This window comes from Diabrotica virgifera, chromosome 9, assembly GCF_917563875.1.
Source record: "Diabrotica virgifera virgifera chromosome 9, PGI_DIABVI_V3a".
In the NCBI taxonomy this organism is placed as follows: Eukaryota; Metazoa; Arthropoda; class Insecta; order Coleoptera; family Chrysomelidae; genus Diabrotica; species Diabrotica virgifera.
The window spans coordinates 218,545,396-218,562,183 of NC_065451.1; the positions used below are offsets into that span (position 1 = coordinate 218,545,396).

The window sequence follows — 16,788 nt, forward strand, 5'->3', positions numbered from 1 at the left end:
TATGCGTAAGATTCCTCTTAAGTTTCGAGAAATGTCTCATCAAAGAGACATTTCGAAGGCCTCCAGCTTATTAATGGAAGATATTTTCAACGTCCATGTCTCCATGCCGTATAGCAATATGGACCATACATAAGGATATATAAATGTACATAAATACAGCAGAAGTCGACTAATCTAGAAATTCCTATGTTAATAATAGAAAAAAATGAAGTCTCTACATATAGATTGTTGTTAAAACCTTGCTAAAGGTAAACAAATAAAAAACGGCTTAGCAGCTCTATGTTCAAGTCCTCAAGAGACGTGAAAATTATTTCATCCTAGAATGTATGAGTATAGATAGTGTGACCAATTCCAATTCAGTCGAATTCGGGACAAGGCTGAAAAAAATACCTGAAATCCGGGACTTTTCAATGAAAATCGGGCCATTTTTTTTTAAATACAGAACTTTAATATCATCCTTTTATTGTTTATTTAACACTTATATGTTGACAAAAATTTTTTTGATGGAAAGGGTTGTAATGATTATTACATTTTTGTTATTTTTTGACGTTTCGACTTCCAATCTGGAAATCGTTCTCAAAAAAGGAATAATTAGAAAATTAACTGATGTTTTTCCATGTAAATAGAACCTTTAATATAAAAATACACTAAGCACCAAAATTAACGCACCACCTTAAAAATGGGACATTTTTGATTATTCATATTTCCTAAACCTATTGTCCGATTTGAGTGATTTTTTTAGTATAATATAGCTTTGTTCTTCAAGAATATCAACGTAATATTATTGCTAAAGAGATAAGTGTCATTGTATACCGGGTGTAACAATGATAGTGTGTTTTTTCCTCAAAGTTTGGAACACCCTGTGGACTATTCTAGCGTATATAAAATATTGAAATTAAAACTCAACTGTAGCCTTAGGCTTTCTTAATATTTTGCTTTCTGATTCATTCACTTACGTGAGATAATAAAATAGTTAGGTACTTTAACAACTAGCAAAGTTATTTATCAATTCAGGGTGTTTCTAAATAAGTATGACAAACTTTAAGGGGTAATTCTGCATGAAAAAATAATTACCGTTTGCTTTATAAACATATGTCCGCAAATGCTTCGTTTCCGAGATACGGGATGTTGAATTTTTTCTTACAAACGGACGATGTATTTATTGCTCTAAAACCGGTTGAGATATGCAAATGAAATTTGGTAGTTTTTAAGAGGCAGTTATTGCGCATTTGTGACATACAATTAAGAATTTTATATTCACCATTGGCGTGCATACGGGATGTATCTAAAATGTTTATACCCGTATACACGCCAATGGTGAATATCAAATTCTTAATTGTATGTCAAAAAATGCGCAATAACTACCTCTTAAAAACTACTAAATTTAATATGCATATGTCAACCAGTTTTAGAGCAATAAATAAATCGTCAGTTTGTAAGAAAAAAATCAACATCCCGTATCTCGGAAACAAAGCATTTGCGGACATATGTTTATAAAGCAAACGGACATTATTTTTTCATGCAGAATCACCTCTTAAAGTTTGTCGCACTTATTTAGAAACACCCTGTATTGATGAATAACATTGCTAGTTGTTAAAGTACCTAACTTTTTTATTATCCAACATAAGCGAATGAGTCAAAAAGCAAAATGTTAAGAAGGCCTAAGGCTACAGTTGTGTTTTAATTTTAATATTTTATATACGCTAGAATATTCCACAGGGTGTTTTAAACTTTGAAGAAAAAACACACTATCATTGTTACACCCGGTATACAATGACACTTAACTCTTTAGCAATAATATTACGTTGATATTCTTGAAGAACAAAACTATATTATACTAAAAAAATCACTCAAATCGGACAACAGATTTAGGAAATATGAGTCATCAAAAATGTCCCATTTTTAAGGTGGTGCGTTAATTTTGGTGCTTAGGGTATTAACATTATTACATATTCATGATTTTGAATCGTCTTTTCAGAAGACGATAATTACAATACAGAAACGTGAAAAAGTCCACAGTTTGAGTTTTTGTAGAACTATAATACCACGATATAAAATGCATGCGTGTTGGATATGGTATTATTAGTACAGTAGACTCGCGATTATCCGAGGTAACTGGGACCGTGACTACCTCGGATACGGAAAAACTCGGTTAACACTGACAGTGGTTTTATTGATAGAAAAACACGTGAATAATCATAACTGTGGATATTTTAATGACAAAATTAATACAGTACTGTCTATAAAAGATAAAAACATTTACCTTAATAATGTTACTGTTTAAAAAAGTATTTTATTTTGCATAAGCTTTGCTCCTCTTTTTGATTTTGAGGCGGCGATGTTGCGGCATGGTTGAAAATTGTAACTCACCTGTTCTGACTTTTGCCTCGGTTAACCGAGGGGCTCGGATGACGGAGACTCGGATAATCGCGAGTCTACTGTATTACACTCTAGCTCTAGAAATTGTCGACTTCTTTTCGTCCCACCAATTTAAGTTGATGTGAATTCTTAGATGAATAACGTATTCAAAGTTTCAAAATACAAGTTTACCAAAACGTTGAAAATTCGGATGGCCCGGAAGCCTTGTCTGGGACGCCGGGACACGACTACGTAATTCGGGCCATGTCCCGGATTTTTCGGGCTAGTTGGTCACACTAAGTATAGACAAAATAATATGGTATAGACAAGATAAGAATGGATTATTTTGATGGTAAAGGTAACATTTATCTATTTGTTTTTAAATGAACGTTCTCTTATGTTGTATTCGAAATGTCAAAGATACTACTCAGTTCAAATGTGAATATTATAGTCCAGGGCGCATCTGTTTTGAGATGGACGTTGAGAGGTGACTCAAATGTTTTCGCAGAAATTGCTTGAAAATAACTCAAATAATAATATTTGAGTTATCCTCCCACTCAAAATGGTCCGTGACATTGTTTAAATAATCAAAATGTCAAAATTTGAAGGAAAAATTCGATTTTTTTATTGGTTTTTTGATTATAACTTTAAAACTATTCATTTATGAGAAAAGTTGTACTGACATAAAAGTTGCGTAATTAAATTTTCTACAATATAGAATTGGTTACAAATTTAAAAAATAGTCACCCTTGTTGCAAAATAGCAATGATTGCGAAAAAAACCATACAAAAACAAGTATTCGCATTTTACGTTTTTCAACCATTTATTCTACACTTAGGACCTTCATATGCTACCCAGAAAAACTTTATGATATAGTAAAATAACACTGTAAATTTCATTAAAATCGGTTTAATAGATTTTGCAAAATAAATTTTGCAATCCAGCTTTCGCAAAAAAAATCATTTTTTAAAATGTTGCAGGAAATGTGTACTGGACCTTTCATTTTCAATTTGCAAAATTAAAATCGATTAATTACCACGGCGTCAGGAATTTTTTTAAATAAACATTAATTTTTGGTGCTACGCGCATGACAGCTGTGTTCGATTCACACAAGTTGATTTCCACCAAAATTTCTTCCAATTTGTATCTAATATATTATTTTCTTACCCTATATTTTGTTGTATTTTAATATATTAATTCCACAAAAATCAAACTAATTTTATTATTGTTTGTGAAATATTGTTTAAACAATTGCATATGTTTAAAAATAATAAACTTTTATTATTTAAGTTATAATATATGAACAAAACATGTATTTATATTTTGCAATAAACAAATTTATTTATTTATATCGAAATGTAATAAAAATTAAAATGTATCAATCACTATTAAAGGTCATTGGAATGCCCAATCAGAGCAAACTATCCGCTGTCCTGCGCGTAGCACCAATAAATTAATGTTTATTGAAAAAAATTCTTGACGCCGTGGTAGTTAATCGATTTTAATTTTGCAAATTGGAAATGAAAGATACAGTACACTTCTATACGCAAAAAAAATTTCAACGTGTTATCTGCTTTATTTTTAGTCCTGTAACATTTTGAAAAAATGAATTTTTTTACGAAAGCTGGATTGCAAAATGTATTTTGCAAAATCTATTGAACTGATCTTAATGAAATTTACAGTATTGTTTCATTGTATCATAAAGTTTTTCTGGGTGAAATATGAAGGTCCTAAGTGTAATGGTTGAAAAACGTAAAATGCGAATACTTTTTTGCGTGTTTGTATGGTTTTTTCGCAATTATTGCTATTTTGCAACAAGGGTGACTATTTTTTAAACTTTTAGCCAATTCTATATTGTAGGAAATTTAATTATGTACCTTTAATGTCAGTACAACTTCTCTCGAAAATGAATACTTTTAAAGTTATAATCAATAAAGGAGAAAAAAATCGAATTTTTCCTTCATTTTTTGACATTTTGATCATTGAAACAATGTTCCGGACCTTTTTGAGAGGGAGGATAACTTAAATATTATTATTTGAGTTATTTTCAAGCAATTTCTGCAAAAAAATTTGAGTCACCTCTCAACGTCCAAATATACTAATATTTTTACAGATGCGGCTGTAGTCTAGCCGCCAAATAGAGGTCACCGTGTCATTTTCAACTCTGATGGACAAACTCAACGGTTTCTTATGGATTTTTGGCTGCTAATTACGAATTTCCAGGGGGATTTCGATCCGAGTGGTCAAAAAATTGTTATAAACAATTTTATTGTTTATAAATTGTTTATAATGCTCTCGCTCATAAACTAAAAGAAATAGAAAAAAATGTTTCAAATAAAATTTGTTCCCTAATAAAAAACTAAGAAAGAACCGTTTACTAAACTTAAATCCGACAATCAAAACTCAAGATATTGTAAAATTAGTGCACAATGCAAATTTCAAATTGCAAAATAAGTATTTTTCGAAGCTTTATCGATCGTAACTCGGCTTCTGCGCATGCAAATGAGCCCTATAAGGTGTCCTTTTAAAGCTTAATTAAGTAGCTTCTAAACAAAGTTTGTTAAATGATCTGATCTTCATTTGTTTTAAAGTTATACCCGTTTGAAATTATAATTTTCTCAAAAGAATTGTACATTAATTTGTTTATAAAGATTTCAAGCAAACTTGAGCTATAAACATTTATACTTTAATTAACAATAATGATAAAACAACTCAAATGGAACAATTTGAGCTTACGAAAATGTTCGTAAGTTTATTTTTGGCTAAGATGTCGATATTTTAATGGCGCGCTATGAGGCGCAAGATTGGCTCACAGTCAAGTAAGTATGTATTCTTTGACGCTTTATCGATCGTAACTCGGCTTCTACGCAAGCAAATGAGCCAATGTGTGATATCCATATAAAAATGGATCGAGTTCTTTTGCAGCATCATCATTGCATATAAAACGAGAATTTATGATGTGGCGGTATACACACAATTGACGGGCCTTGATGATACTGCAAAAGAACTAGATCCACTTTATATGGATATCATATAGATAATTAGACTCTGAAGCCTCAAAAAATTTAGTTTTACTGCCTACAAGAACAGACTTGTACCACCATGTAACTGTTAAAATTTGGCTAAGAACTTATGCAGATGTAAAAAAGCTGATATTTCCTGTATATCTCTATGCAGATTTGCAGATGCATGAAAAAAATGTTTGTAAAAATAGTACTAATAAATAATATCAACTTACTTTTTAGTTATACTTCTGAAATTTAGTGCAAAAAATAGATGACAAAGTAAATACAATGAAAGGTGTTACGAGGTACAGTATGATGATTTAATTATAAGAATTATATGATAAAATTTTATTTGGATCTTCAAAAACGAAAAATGAAGATAACGTATGTATACATAGAAATTATAATTTGCATCGAGAAGTTAGCGCGTGAACCTTTACGCGGTGAGCCGATCTTGCGCCTCATAGCGCGCGCGCCATTAAAATATCGACATCTTGGCCAAAAATAAACTTATGAACATTTTCGTAACCTCAAATTGTTCCTTTTGAGTTTTTCTATCATTATTGTTCATTAAAGTATAAATGTTTATAGCTCAAATTTGCTTGAAACCCTTATAAACAAATGAATGTACAATTTTTTTAAGAAAATTGTAATTTCAAACGGGTATAACTTTAAAACAAATGAAGATCAAGTAATTTAACAAACTTTGTTTGGAAGCCTGTTAATTAAGCTTTAAAGCGACACCTTCTAAGACTCATTTGCACGCGCAGAAGCCGAGTTACGATCGATAAAGCTTCGAAAAATACTTATTTTGCAATTTGCAATTTGCATTGTGCACTAATTTTACAATATCTTGAGTTATAATTGTTAGATTTAAGTTTAGTAAACGGTTTTTTCTTGGTTTTTTATTAAGGAACAAATTTTATTTGAAACATTTTTTTTCATCTCTTTTAGTTTATGAGCCAGAGCCTTATAAACAATTTATAAACAATTAAATTGTTTATAACAATTTTTGACCACTCGGATCGAAATTCCCCCTCGAAATTCGTAATCAGCAGCCAAAAATCCATAAGAAACCGTTGAGTTTGTCCATCAGAATTGAATATGACACGGTGACCCCTCTGGCGCCTAGACTACCTGGTCTAATATCCTATCAATATCTTAAAACGACAGTTCAGGACAAAATTTTAGCTTATTCCCACTAAAAATAGTAAAAATTATCAATATAGATAGGGAGGAGGGGCACAGGGGACCGGCGGGGCACATAGGTCCATTCACTTTGTTTCATTACAGGTAGCCCCACCTTTGGGATATGACCAAAAATAGCAAAATGGTCGTGCACTTCGTATTCTATTTCAGTTGCAACATTGTCGTAGTAGTGTGAAGGTAACTGTAAAAAAATATTGATTTTAAAGGTGAGTGATGTAATGTACAGTAGACTCGCGATTATCCGAGTCTCGGTCATCCGAGCCCCTCGGTTAACCGAGGCAAAAGTAATAACAGGTGAGTTACAATTTTCAACCTTGACGCAACATCACCGATTCAAAATCAAAAAGAGGAATAAAGCTTATGCAAAATCAGACTTTTTTAAACAGTAATATTGATAAGGTAAATGTTTTTATATTTATAGACAGCACTGTATTAATTTTTTCATTAAAATATCCACAGTTATGATTATTTACGTGTTTCTCTATCAATATAACCAATCTCAGTGTTAACCGAGTTTTCCGTATCCGAGGTAGTCACGGTCCCAGTTACCTCGGATAATCGCGAGTCTACTGTATATCTAAATCAGGTGTAAGGTGTTATTACCCTGACATTGTTTATATACTATTATCTTCCATTATACCCAACAAAACCACGAATATTTTACTATGGAACACGGTGATCATCCTAGATGTAAACAAACGAGTCGTGTAGCGGCAATTTCAAATTCATTTGTTACGTTGGGGCACAAAGGTCCTCTTGCGGTCCTCTGTGCCCCACAGGTGGTTTTGAGTGCCCCAAAATTATTTTATTCATTTATTATTGAATTATGTATATTATCATATACGTTTGTTATTTTTAGATGGTACGAAACTACATAAAGAAAATACCAGGAACCTTCGTGGACGGAAGAAGCTATGATAAAAGCATTGGAAATGATAAAACAGTCGAAAAATAAACATTAAAAATTAATATTTGTTTTCTAACTCTAAAGTTTCTAAAATATATACTTTCTAGAAACACTATTTTGAGCTTATTTTGTCAAAAGTACTTCAAAATTAATTATTAGAAGCACGGTCCTATTTGCCCCAGTGCTGAGGGGCACAGAGGACCAGTGTTGGCCATAAAAAAATAGCTGTAATTTTTGTGACTATTCGTTATATCAAATTTATGTTTGGAAATCATTAAAGTAATGTATGTACTAGAAATAGTTGAGTTTACTGATTTTTTGTAATTTTATTTTAGAAAATATACATGAAATTTCCTTAAGCGGTCCCCTGTGCCCTCTCCCCCCTACACCACAGACCAATTTGGCCAGAGATTATCCAAAATTTAAGTAAATATTTTGTTTTTATTTATTATATATCGCATTTGTTTATAATAAAAGTGTCGAGATGATTTTATAAGGTTTCTTATAAATAAAAATAAATAAGTTGTAAATGAGACACGGTGTTAAGTGCAATGGTGTTAAAGACAGTCTTTCAAGGCAATTTTCTAAAACATACCCTTAAAATTTTCAACAGGTCGAACCAAAAACGAAGGCTCACAAACAAAACTAAAAGGTACGTAGGCACTATAAGTATTGAATTGAGTCAGCATGTTTCTTTAGAGTATACTTCCACGTCGTCTTAGGTCTTTATCTGCATCTAGTGCCGTTTCTCTTCCATCAGCCAGGACTTTCATGTTTTACGATCTTCCCAGTCTCCGTCTTTCAATCCTTTCTTTGACATGGCTTCGTCTTCATATTTCCATGATATTCTAGGTCGTCCTCTCCTTCTTATTCATATTGGGCTCCATTCTGCAACCTTGTTTATCCATAGATCTAGGACAATTGTCCGAAAACAGTTTCCCGAAAGAAAAATCCCCGAAAGCAATTCCCCGAATGGACAATTCCCCGAATGTCCAATTCCCCGAATGGACAATTCCCCGAATGGACAATTACCCGAATAGACAATTGGCAGATACACAATTGCCCGAAAAGAGAATTGACCGAAAAATATATTTAAATAGTTATTGCTTTATACTTATTTCCTATATATTAAACGGTAACTTACGTGCTATTTAAATATACCCTATTCCATGAATATATGACTGTGTTGGATTATTTCGACAACGAATATTCTATTGTGCAAAATATGAAGAACGAAAATAAATTGCAAATTACATTGCTGTTTATTGGAATAATTATTACAGCCATTTACTTTCGTACTTCTTATGTTGCACACTGAAATATTCGTTGTCGCGATAATCCAAAACAGACGTATGTTGGTGGAATGAACCATAGTCATTACTACTTAGATTGTGTTCGACCTAGCTATGTCCTTAATTAATCTATTATTATAATATCTATTTTTTTATTCCATGTTTTCTTTACACTTGTACCGCTGGCGTGTTTAGAACTTGGAATAAACATCCAAAGTATGATAAGTGCTATAAGACAAGAATATCCCGACTCGAGACATCGTGGTTGCTTTTTTCATTTCACTCAATGTCTCTCTAGAAGAATCCAATCAGACGGTTTAAAAAGAAGATATGAAACTGATTCAGATTTTGCTTTAAATATCCAATTATTGGCGGCCTTAACATTCGTTCCTACTGCAGACGTAGTGGAGACATTTGAAACGATTTGTGAGCAAGATGTGTTGACAGCAGAAGCCCAGGCAATAATTGATTATTTTGAAGATACCTGGATCGGGCGTCCACAAAGAGGTAGAGAACATCGTTTGCCCTTATTTTCACATGATCTGTGGAATTGTTATGATGGGGTCCAAGAAAGTTTACCAAAAACAAACAATTCCATAGAAGGATTGTATCGAGGGTTTGAAGAACAGATTTCCGCAGATCATCCAAACATTTGGAGATTTATTAAAGGCATTCAGCTGGAGCAGAGCTTACATGAACTTCAAATTGAACAGTATAAGGAGGGCTTGGAAGGCCCTCCTACACGTAAAAAATACAGAGATTGTGCAGAGCGCATTGCAAGTCTGGTAAACCATTACGACCCTGCGAACACTTACGAATTTTTGCGGGGAATAGCACATAATTTATCGTATTAGTATATAGGAAATACATATAAAGATCATGGGCATAAATAAATTTTAAAAAATTAATAAAAATTAAAATAAACTCTAAAAAATTAAACAATTAATAAACAATTAGCGACGAAATTTGTGAGTAGAACTTTTTACTTTAACATATTTATAAACTAACAAAAAAAGTTTTAGAAAAATATAACCTTGTTTGATTTTTTCCGAAACATTGTATCTTTTCGTTCTATATTGGCTGATATCTGTAAGTGTCACGGTCACCATACCATACGTCCTAACAAGAAAGTTACAACCGTTGATACAACTGTCGAATACCCCTTTCTTTATATTTATTGATACCTTTTTGTTTTTCAATACAAGACTGAGTCTTCCTACCGCTGGCCAAGCTATTATAATATTATTAATTATAATTTTAAATGTATACTTAAACAAATTCAAAAATACGAAAAACGCATTTTACCTTTTCACAAATTTCCTATATATAGAGTGTCCCAAAAGTAGTGGAACGGTCGAATATTTCGCGAACTGAACATCGGATCGAAAAACTGAAAAATACGTGTTCAATCATTTTCAAAAATCTATCCAATGACACCAAACACCAACCTCCACTACACCCCCTGGAGGTGGGGTGGGGGGTAACTTTAAAATCTCAAACGGAAACCCACAGTTTTTCTTGCAGATTTTAATTTGTTACATAAAAGTAAGCAACTTTTATTCAATACGTTTTTTCGAACTGTGGATAGATGGCGCTATAATTGGGAAAAACGATTTATCCTGATATCATAGGTAAATTATAGAAACGGTCTAATATCTCACGAAATACACTTCCAAATGAGAAACCAAAAAACAGATTTTTAATCTTTTTTGAAAACCTATCGAATAACACCAAACATGACCCTCCAACCCACCCCCTGGATGTGGGGTGGGGGTAACTTTAAAATCTTATATAGCAACCCCCACTTTTTATTGCAGATTTGGATTCGTCATAAAAAATTAAGCAACATTTATTCGAAAATTTTTTTAAAATTTCTGATAGATGGCGCTAATAAATCGAATTTTTCCAATTAAGGCGCCATCTATTAAAAATTCTAAAAAATGTTTCGAATAAATGTTAATTAATTTTTCATGACGGATCCGAATCTGTAATAAAAAATGGAGGTTGCTATTTAAGATTTTAAAGTTACCCCCACCCCACATTCAGGGGGTGGGTTGGAGGGTCATGTTTGATGTTATTCGATAGGTTTTCGAAAAAGATTAAAAATCTGTTTTTTAGTTTCTCATTTGGAAGTGTATTTCGTGAGATATTAGACCGTTTCTATAATTTACCTATGGTATCAGGATAAATCGTTTTTCTACAACCACTATTCAAAGTGCACTTTTCTGCACGGTTTTATGTTAGCAAACTTGATATTTTCTCACAGTATAAGATATTTGACATTAGTGTGCAGAAAAGTGACGTTTCTGTGCCGCAAAGTGACGTTTCTGTGCCGCAAAGTTCTTTTCTGCACAGTTGACTACCTCATTCTGAGTAACGTTATATTCTGTTTACATCCGTGGACTACCGCATTCTGAGTAACGTTATATTCTGTTTACATCCGTGGTTAAACTTTAGACAAATATATAACCTATAAGACAATTATTATATTTAACTATAGCATAGAAACTAAATTATGGATGTTACAACTGTTTTATTTTACAATTTTATTCTTATTAAACATTTTATAATTATCAAATAACCAATAAGGATTTAGCAACCTGTGCAAGAGACGTCGAATGAAGTAGGTTTTGTGTAAATCCGTGACTGCATAAATATAATGTCAATAATGTGTAATAATTGTTTAAATTTAAACAAATTAAGGCAGTGCATTAATTTTTTAACTGATTTCTGTGCAATTTATTTAGGTATAAGGAATTTAAATTGATTAGTAGGTATTAATTAAATACAGTTTAAAATTTATCACATAGGTACCTATTATAATTAATCGTCGTTTTGAAATTGTGATTTTTATTTTTAGGAAAAACTGTGCTTGCAGAAAAAGTATAGTGTGAAACACGTGCAGAAAGGTAATTTCTCACTCGTTTGAATTGCGGCACTCGCTTGCGCTCGTACCGCAACTTTTCAAACTCGTGAGAAATTAGTACCTTTCTGCACTTGTTGCACAATATACTATTTTCCCAATTATAGCGCCATCTATCCACAGTTCGAAAAAACGTATTGAATATAAGTTGCTTACTTTTATGTAACAAATTAAAATCTGCAAGAAAAACTGTGGGTTTCCATTTGAGATTTTAAAGTAACCCCCCACCCCACCTCCAGGGGGTGTAGTGGGGGTTGGTGTTTGGTGTCATTGGATAGATTTTTGAAAATGATTGAACGCGTATTTTTCAGTTTTTCGATCCGATGTTTAGTTCGAGAAATATTCGACCGTTCCACTACTTTTGGGACACCCTGTATAATCCAACCGAATGATTTCCACAGACCAACACCGAACAGAAAAACAAGAAGTAAGGAAACTTTATAGTAGAAAGAAAACAAATTCAACAGTTAGAAATAAGTAATAACGACAACAATAGACTGTTCAAATATATATAAATATATTTTAACATATATAGCATCAAAAAAACAACTATTAATATAAAAATTGAAGAAAAAGATCTTCTGTTTAAAGGTATATTAGTTTGAAAACCCCAATAAATGGCTACATTAAAATACAGAACGTTTTCGCTCTAAAGATAGCATCATCAGTGTTCTAAGCAAGCTCTACATGTTAAGCCACCAAAAATACATGGGTTAAAACCCTTAAAATGCCGACCAAAGTTCTTACATTGGCATATTATTTATTAAACGCTGGCGATGGGTGAAATTTAAAAGGTATACCTCAAGGCACCATATGACTATACCACAAGCATGTGGGTGGTTGAGTTGATTTCTCTGTCTTCACAAAGAGAAAGGTGAAAGCCAACTCTTTGGCTTTAATTAAATAAATGAAAAGAATGACAATAAAGGACTGATTAGCAAGAGTCAAAACAAACGAAGGAGATACAAACGTCATTAATATAGAACGTGGAGTATGACAAGGAGATAGTCTGTTAACAAAGCTATCTAAAAAGCCAAACAGAGACAAACTAAGAGTCATTAAAAGAAACTTATGAAAAGAATAAACAATAAATATAACCGAAGGGTATATATAGATAGAAGATATAGAACATATAGTGAAAGAATCTACAGAAGATATAGTAAAAGACATAATAATTTAAACAAAAAGACTGAGCTGGTTGTGTCACATACAAAGAAGAGAAGAGGTCACATGTACTAATTAAGAGGATAAAGAAGTGAAAACCAGTAATAAACAGATCAAGAAGAAGACCAAAAATAAGATGGAAAGAGCAACTACTAAAGTATATTTATATCAAATGAAATAAAAATGTATACCATTTTTATTTAGTTGCAATGAGAAGGCAAAACTGTCTTATTATTCACTTAGAAGAGAGAGCGCAAGCCAGCACTCTAAATCGACGATTTTCGACTCTATTTGGAGTCATCATCAGAGAGGCGTAATACCCCAGGCTGTGGGTTAAAAATAGGTCGATTTCAGGATATAATTCAGGAATTTTTGAAACCTATCAGGTGTTGTAAAGGACGATGCCAGAAATAACGTCTACTAAAATGTAACCAAAAATATTGTGCGCTTTTTTTTATTGCGATTTTCATTTGTTAAATTTGCAATTTTTAAAGATTTTTAATTTTGCAGCTTAGGATATTGATTTTAGAGAAAAACTTTTTAATAGAAGGTTGTAGTAAATTAAAAAACCTACAATTTGAGGTACGGTAAGTTTAATTTGGTTAATTGGTTATTGCAAAACAGCCTACGAAAAGTCCAAAATGGCCGCTTTTAACAATTGCATTATTTATTGTACAAATATTTTTTTTTATTTTTTAAAGCTTTAAAATGAAGATCTTCCAATTTCAAACATCAAAAAAAATTGTAAAGCCAGATTAACGAATTTGTTGCTTAGATATTATAAATTGTTTATCCCAAGAGGTCAAATGTCGAAGGCTATAACTTTTTGAAAAAAACATCGTAGAGAGTTGGTGAAACATCTAATCTCCTTCTAAAGAGTTATATTTTCATATTCTGATGTAACTAAATGTGTAAAACATTTTTAAACCTCTAATTTTTGGGTTTGAAAATAAGGGAGCAAATTTCGTTATATACATTTAGAGCTGAAGCGGCCCTGTACATCCTATGAGTTTTTAACTTACAGATTATTGTTGCTGAAGATAAAACGAAGATTATTAAAAAAATAAAAAATTTCTACGACCAACTGAAGCCGAGATAATTTTTGGGTTTGAAAATAAGGGGGCAAATTTCGTTATAAACATTTAGAGCTGAAGCGGATAATCTGAACTTACAGATTATTGTTGCTGAAGACCAAACGAAGATTTATAAAGAAATAAAAATTTTCTTCAACCAACTGAAGCCGAGATAATTGTTTTTATTTTTTTCTTATGTCGTAGTGTCTTTATTCATAACAATTAAGAAATTATTTTACAGTCATTGACTAAAGAAAGACTTATATTATCTTAAAATAAAAATTATTATAAAATATAATTACATTTAATTATTAAAAATTATTTTTCAAATCGGTGCTTTTGCGAGCGGCCGAATTTTGCAAATCGCCCGGCTCGCTTCAAATCCGCGCCGTCGGAAAATTTTATGTAACTTGTATTAAATTTTGGCAGAAAACACTTTAATAATATTACCATTATAATATACAGTCTATTTACCACTGTACTTGTTTTTCTTGATAAACTTTTATATGTGAAATTTCATTTCTGAAGAAATAATATTACAAAAATGATACATATATATGAAATACATACCTATATTTTTAAAGTTTTATTGTTATATAAATATAATAATAACGTTACTTCTTACTATAATATACAATATAAAACTTTTTCTTCTTGTAGTGACTATTGTTTTTGGATTTCACATATAAAAGTTTATCAAGAAAAACAAGTACAGTGGTAAATAGACTGCATATTATAATGGTAATATTATTAAATTGTTTTCTATCAAAATTTAATACAACTTACGTAAAAATTTTCCGAGCGCGCGGATTTGAAGCGAGCCGGGCGGTTTGCAAAATTCGGCTGCTCGCAAAAGCACCGATTTTAAAAATAATTTTTAATAATTAAATGTAATTATATTTTACAATAATTTTTATTTTAAGATAATATAAGTCTTTCTTTAGTCAATGACTGTAAAATAATTTCTTAAATATTATAAATAAAGGCACTACGATTTAAGAAAAAAAAAACAATTATCTCGGCTTCAGTTGGTTGTAGAAAATTTTAATTTTTTTATAAATCTTCGTTTCATCTTCAGCAACAATAATCTGTAAGTTAGAAACTCATAGGATATACAGGGCCGCTTCAGCTCTAAATGTTTATAACGAAATTTGCCCCCTTATTTTCAAACCCAAAAATTAGAGGTTTAAAAATGTTTTACGCATTTATTTACATCAGAATATGAAAATATAACTCTTTAGAAGGAGATTAGATGTTTCGCCAACTCTCTACGATTTTTTTATCAAAAAGTTATAGCCTCCGACATTTGACCTCTTGGGATAAACAATTTATAATATCTAAGCAACAAATTCCTTAATCTGGCTTTACAATTTTTTTTATGTTTGGAATTGAAAGATCTTCATTTTAAAGCTTTAAAAAATAAAAAAAATTATTTGTACAATAAATAATGCAATTGTAAAAAACGGCCATTTTGGACTTTTCGCAGGCTGTTTTGCAATAACCAATTAACTAAATTAAACTTACCATACCTCAAATTGTAGGTTTTTTAATTTACTACAACTTTCTATTAAAAAGTTTTTCTCTAAAATCAATATCCTAAGCTACAAAATTAAAAATCATTAAAAATTGCAAATTTAACAAATGAAAATCGCAATAAAAAAAAGCGCACAATATTTTTGGTTACATTTTAGTAGAAGTTATTCCTGGCATCGTCCTTTACAATACCTGATAGGTTTCAAAATTCCTGAATTATATCACCTTTTTTCACCCACAGCCTGGGGTATAGGCCTGCTGCTCTCTGCCCCAAGAGACCAATCTCCGAGAGCTTATCCCCGCATTGCAACTGACGTCCATGGAGTAGGTGTCTAACGACATCTGGTAACTGAAAGTCAAAGTTTTAAAGTTTTGAACCTAATAGAAATATTAAAAAATATTAAAAATATCCCTAACAGATATTTAATCGAAAACTTATTAGGCAATTTTCCTGGTAACACCTCCATGGCTTCTAAAATTGCAAGCCAGATGGATGCTGAAGCGAAGAAGACAACAGGGAATTCAAAAAAACTTACAATTCTGCATTTATATCAAATAGTCAAATTGCAAACTGGAAAGAAAATAATTCTGGACCGGAGACAGTGAAAAAAATAGTACACAAAGCAAAAAAACATATTAATCTTTGACAACTATTCTGAAGAATGCGGACTAATCCACGGCGTTAAATGGATCATTTCTCAGAAAACGTAAGTAGGTACAGCAATTTTTTAGAAATACACCTATGTATAATGTGAAAAAGATAATCATCGAAATCGAATCAACAGTTCGAAAGGAAAATAGCTTCAAGCTTAAGGTAGATTACTTTAAGGTTATATGCGTTAATTTGGGAGAGTGAGTATCTTTTGCGTTAATTATAATTAGGCATATATTACACTAACTATGAGATAATTGGGTATATCACAAATAAATAAATAACTTGTGTACTTATTTCTGATGTCATTTGTATTTCTTTTTTTTTTTAATGAAGGATAAAATAACAATCTTATTTACATAACAAAAATTAGATAAGTGTAAAAGTGTTAAAAAAATTAAAATGCATGTATCATCACACACTCATTATCCGCTTCTATAGAAGATAAATTATAATTTTAAAAATTATTTCTGGTTTTTACGTAGATCATAAATGCTGGAACGATTAAGAAAAATAAGAGTAGAACACATACAGTCGGAAAAATGAAAGAATACCCATGAACGAACGTATAAAACACGCTGTATTTTCCTGTCACCGTGTCACACAAAAAATTGACCAGCGCAAGTACCGGGTGTCCCAATAAGAATGGCTCTCGGCCATATCTCAGGAATG

The 16,788-nt window shown here is 31.5% G+C and overlaps 1 protein-coding gene across 1 annotated transcript in view; it reads left to right on the forward strand.

Annotated features, from left to right (window-relative positions):
* Positions 1-16,788, forward strand: part of LOC126892035 (uncharacterized) — a 573,784-nt gene that overhangs the window by 323,643 nt on the left and 233,353 nt on the right. The window lies entirely within an intron of this gene.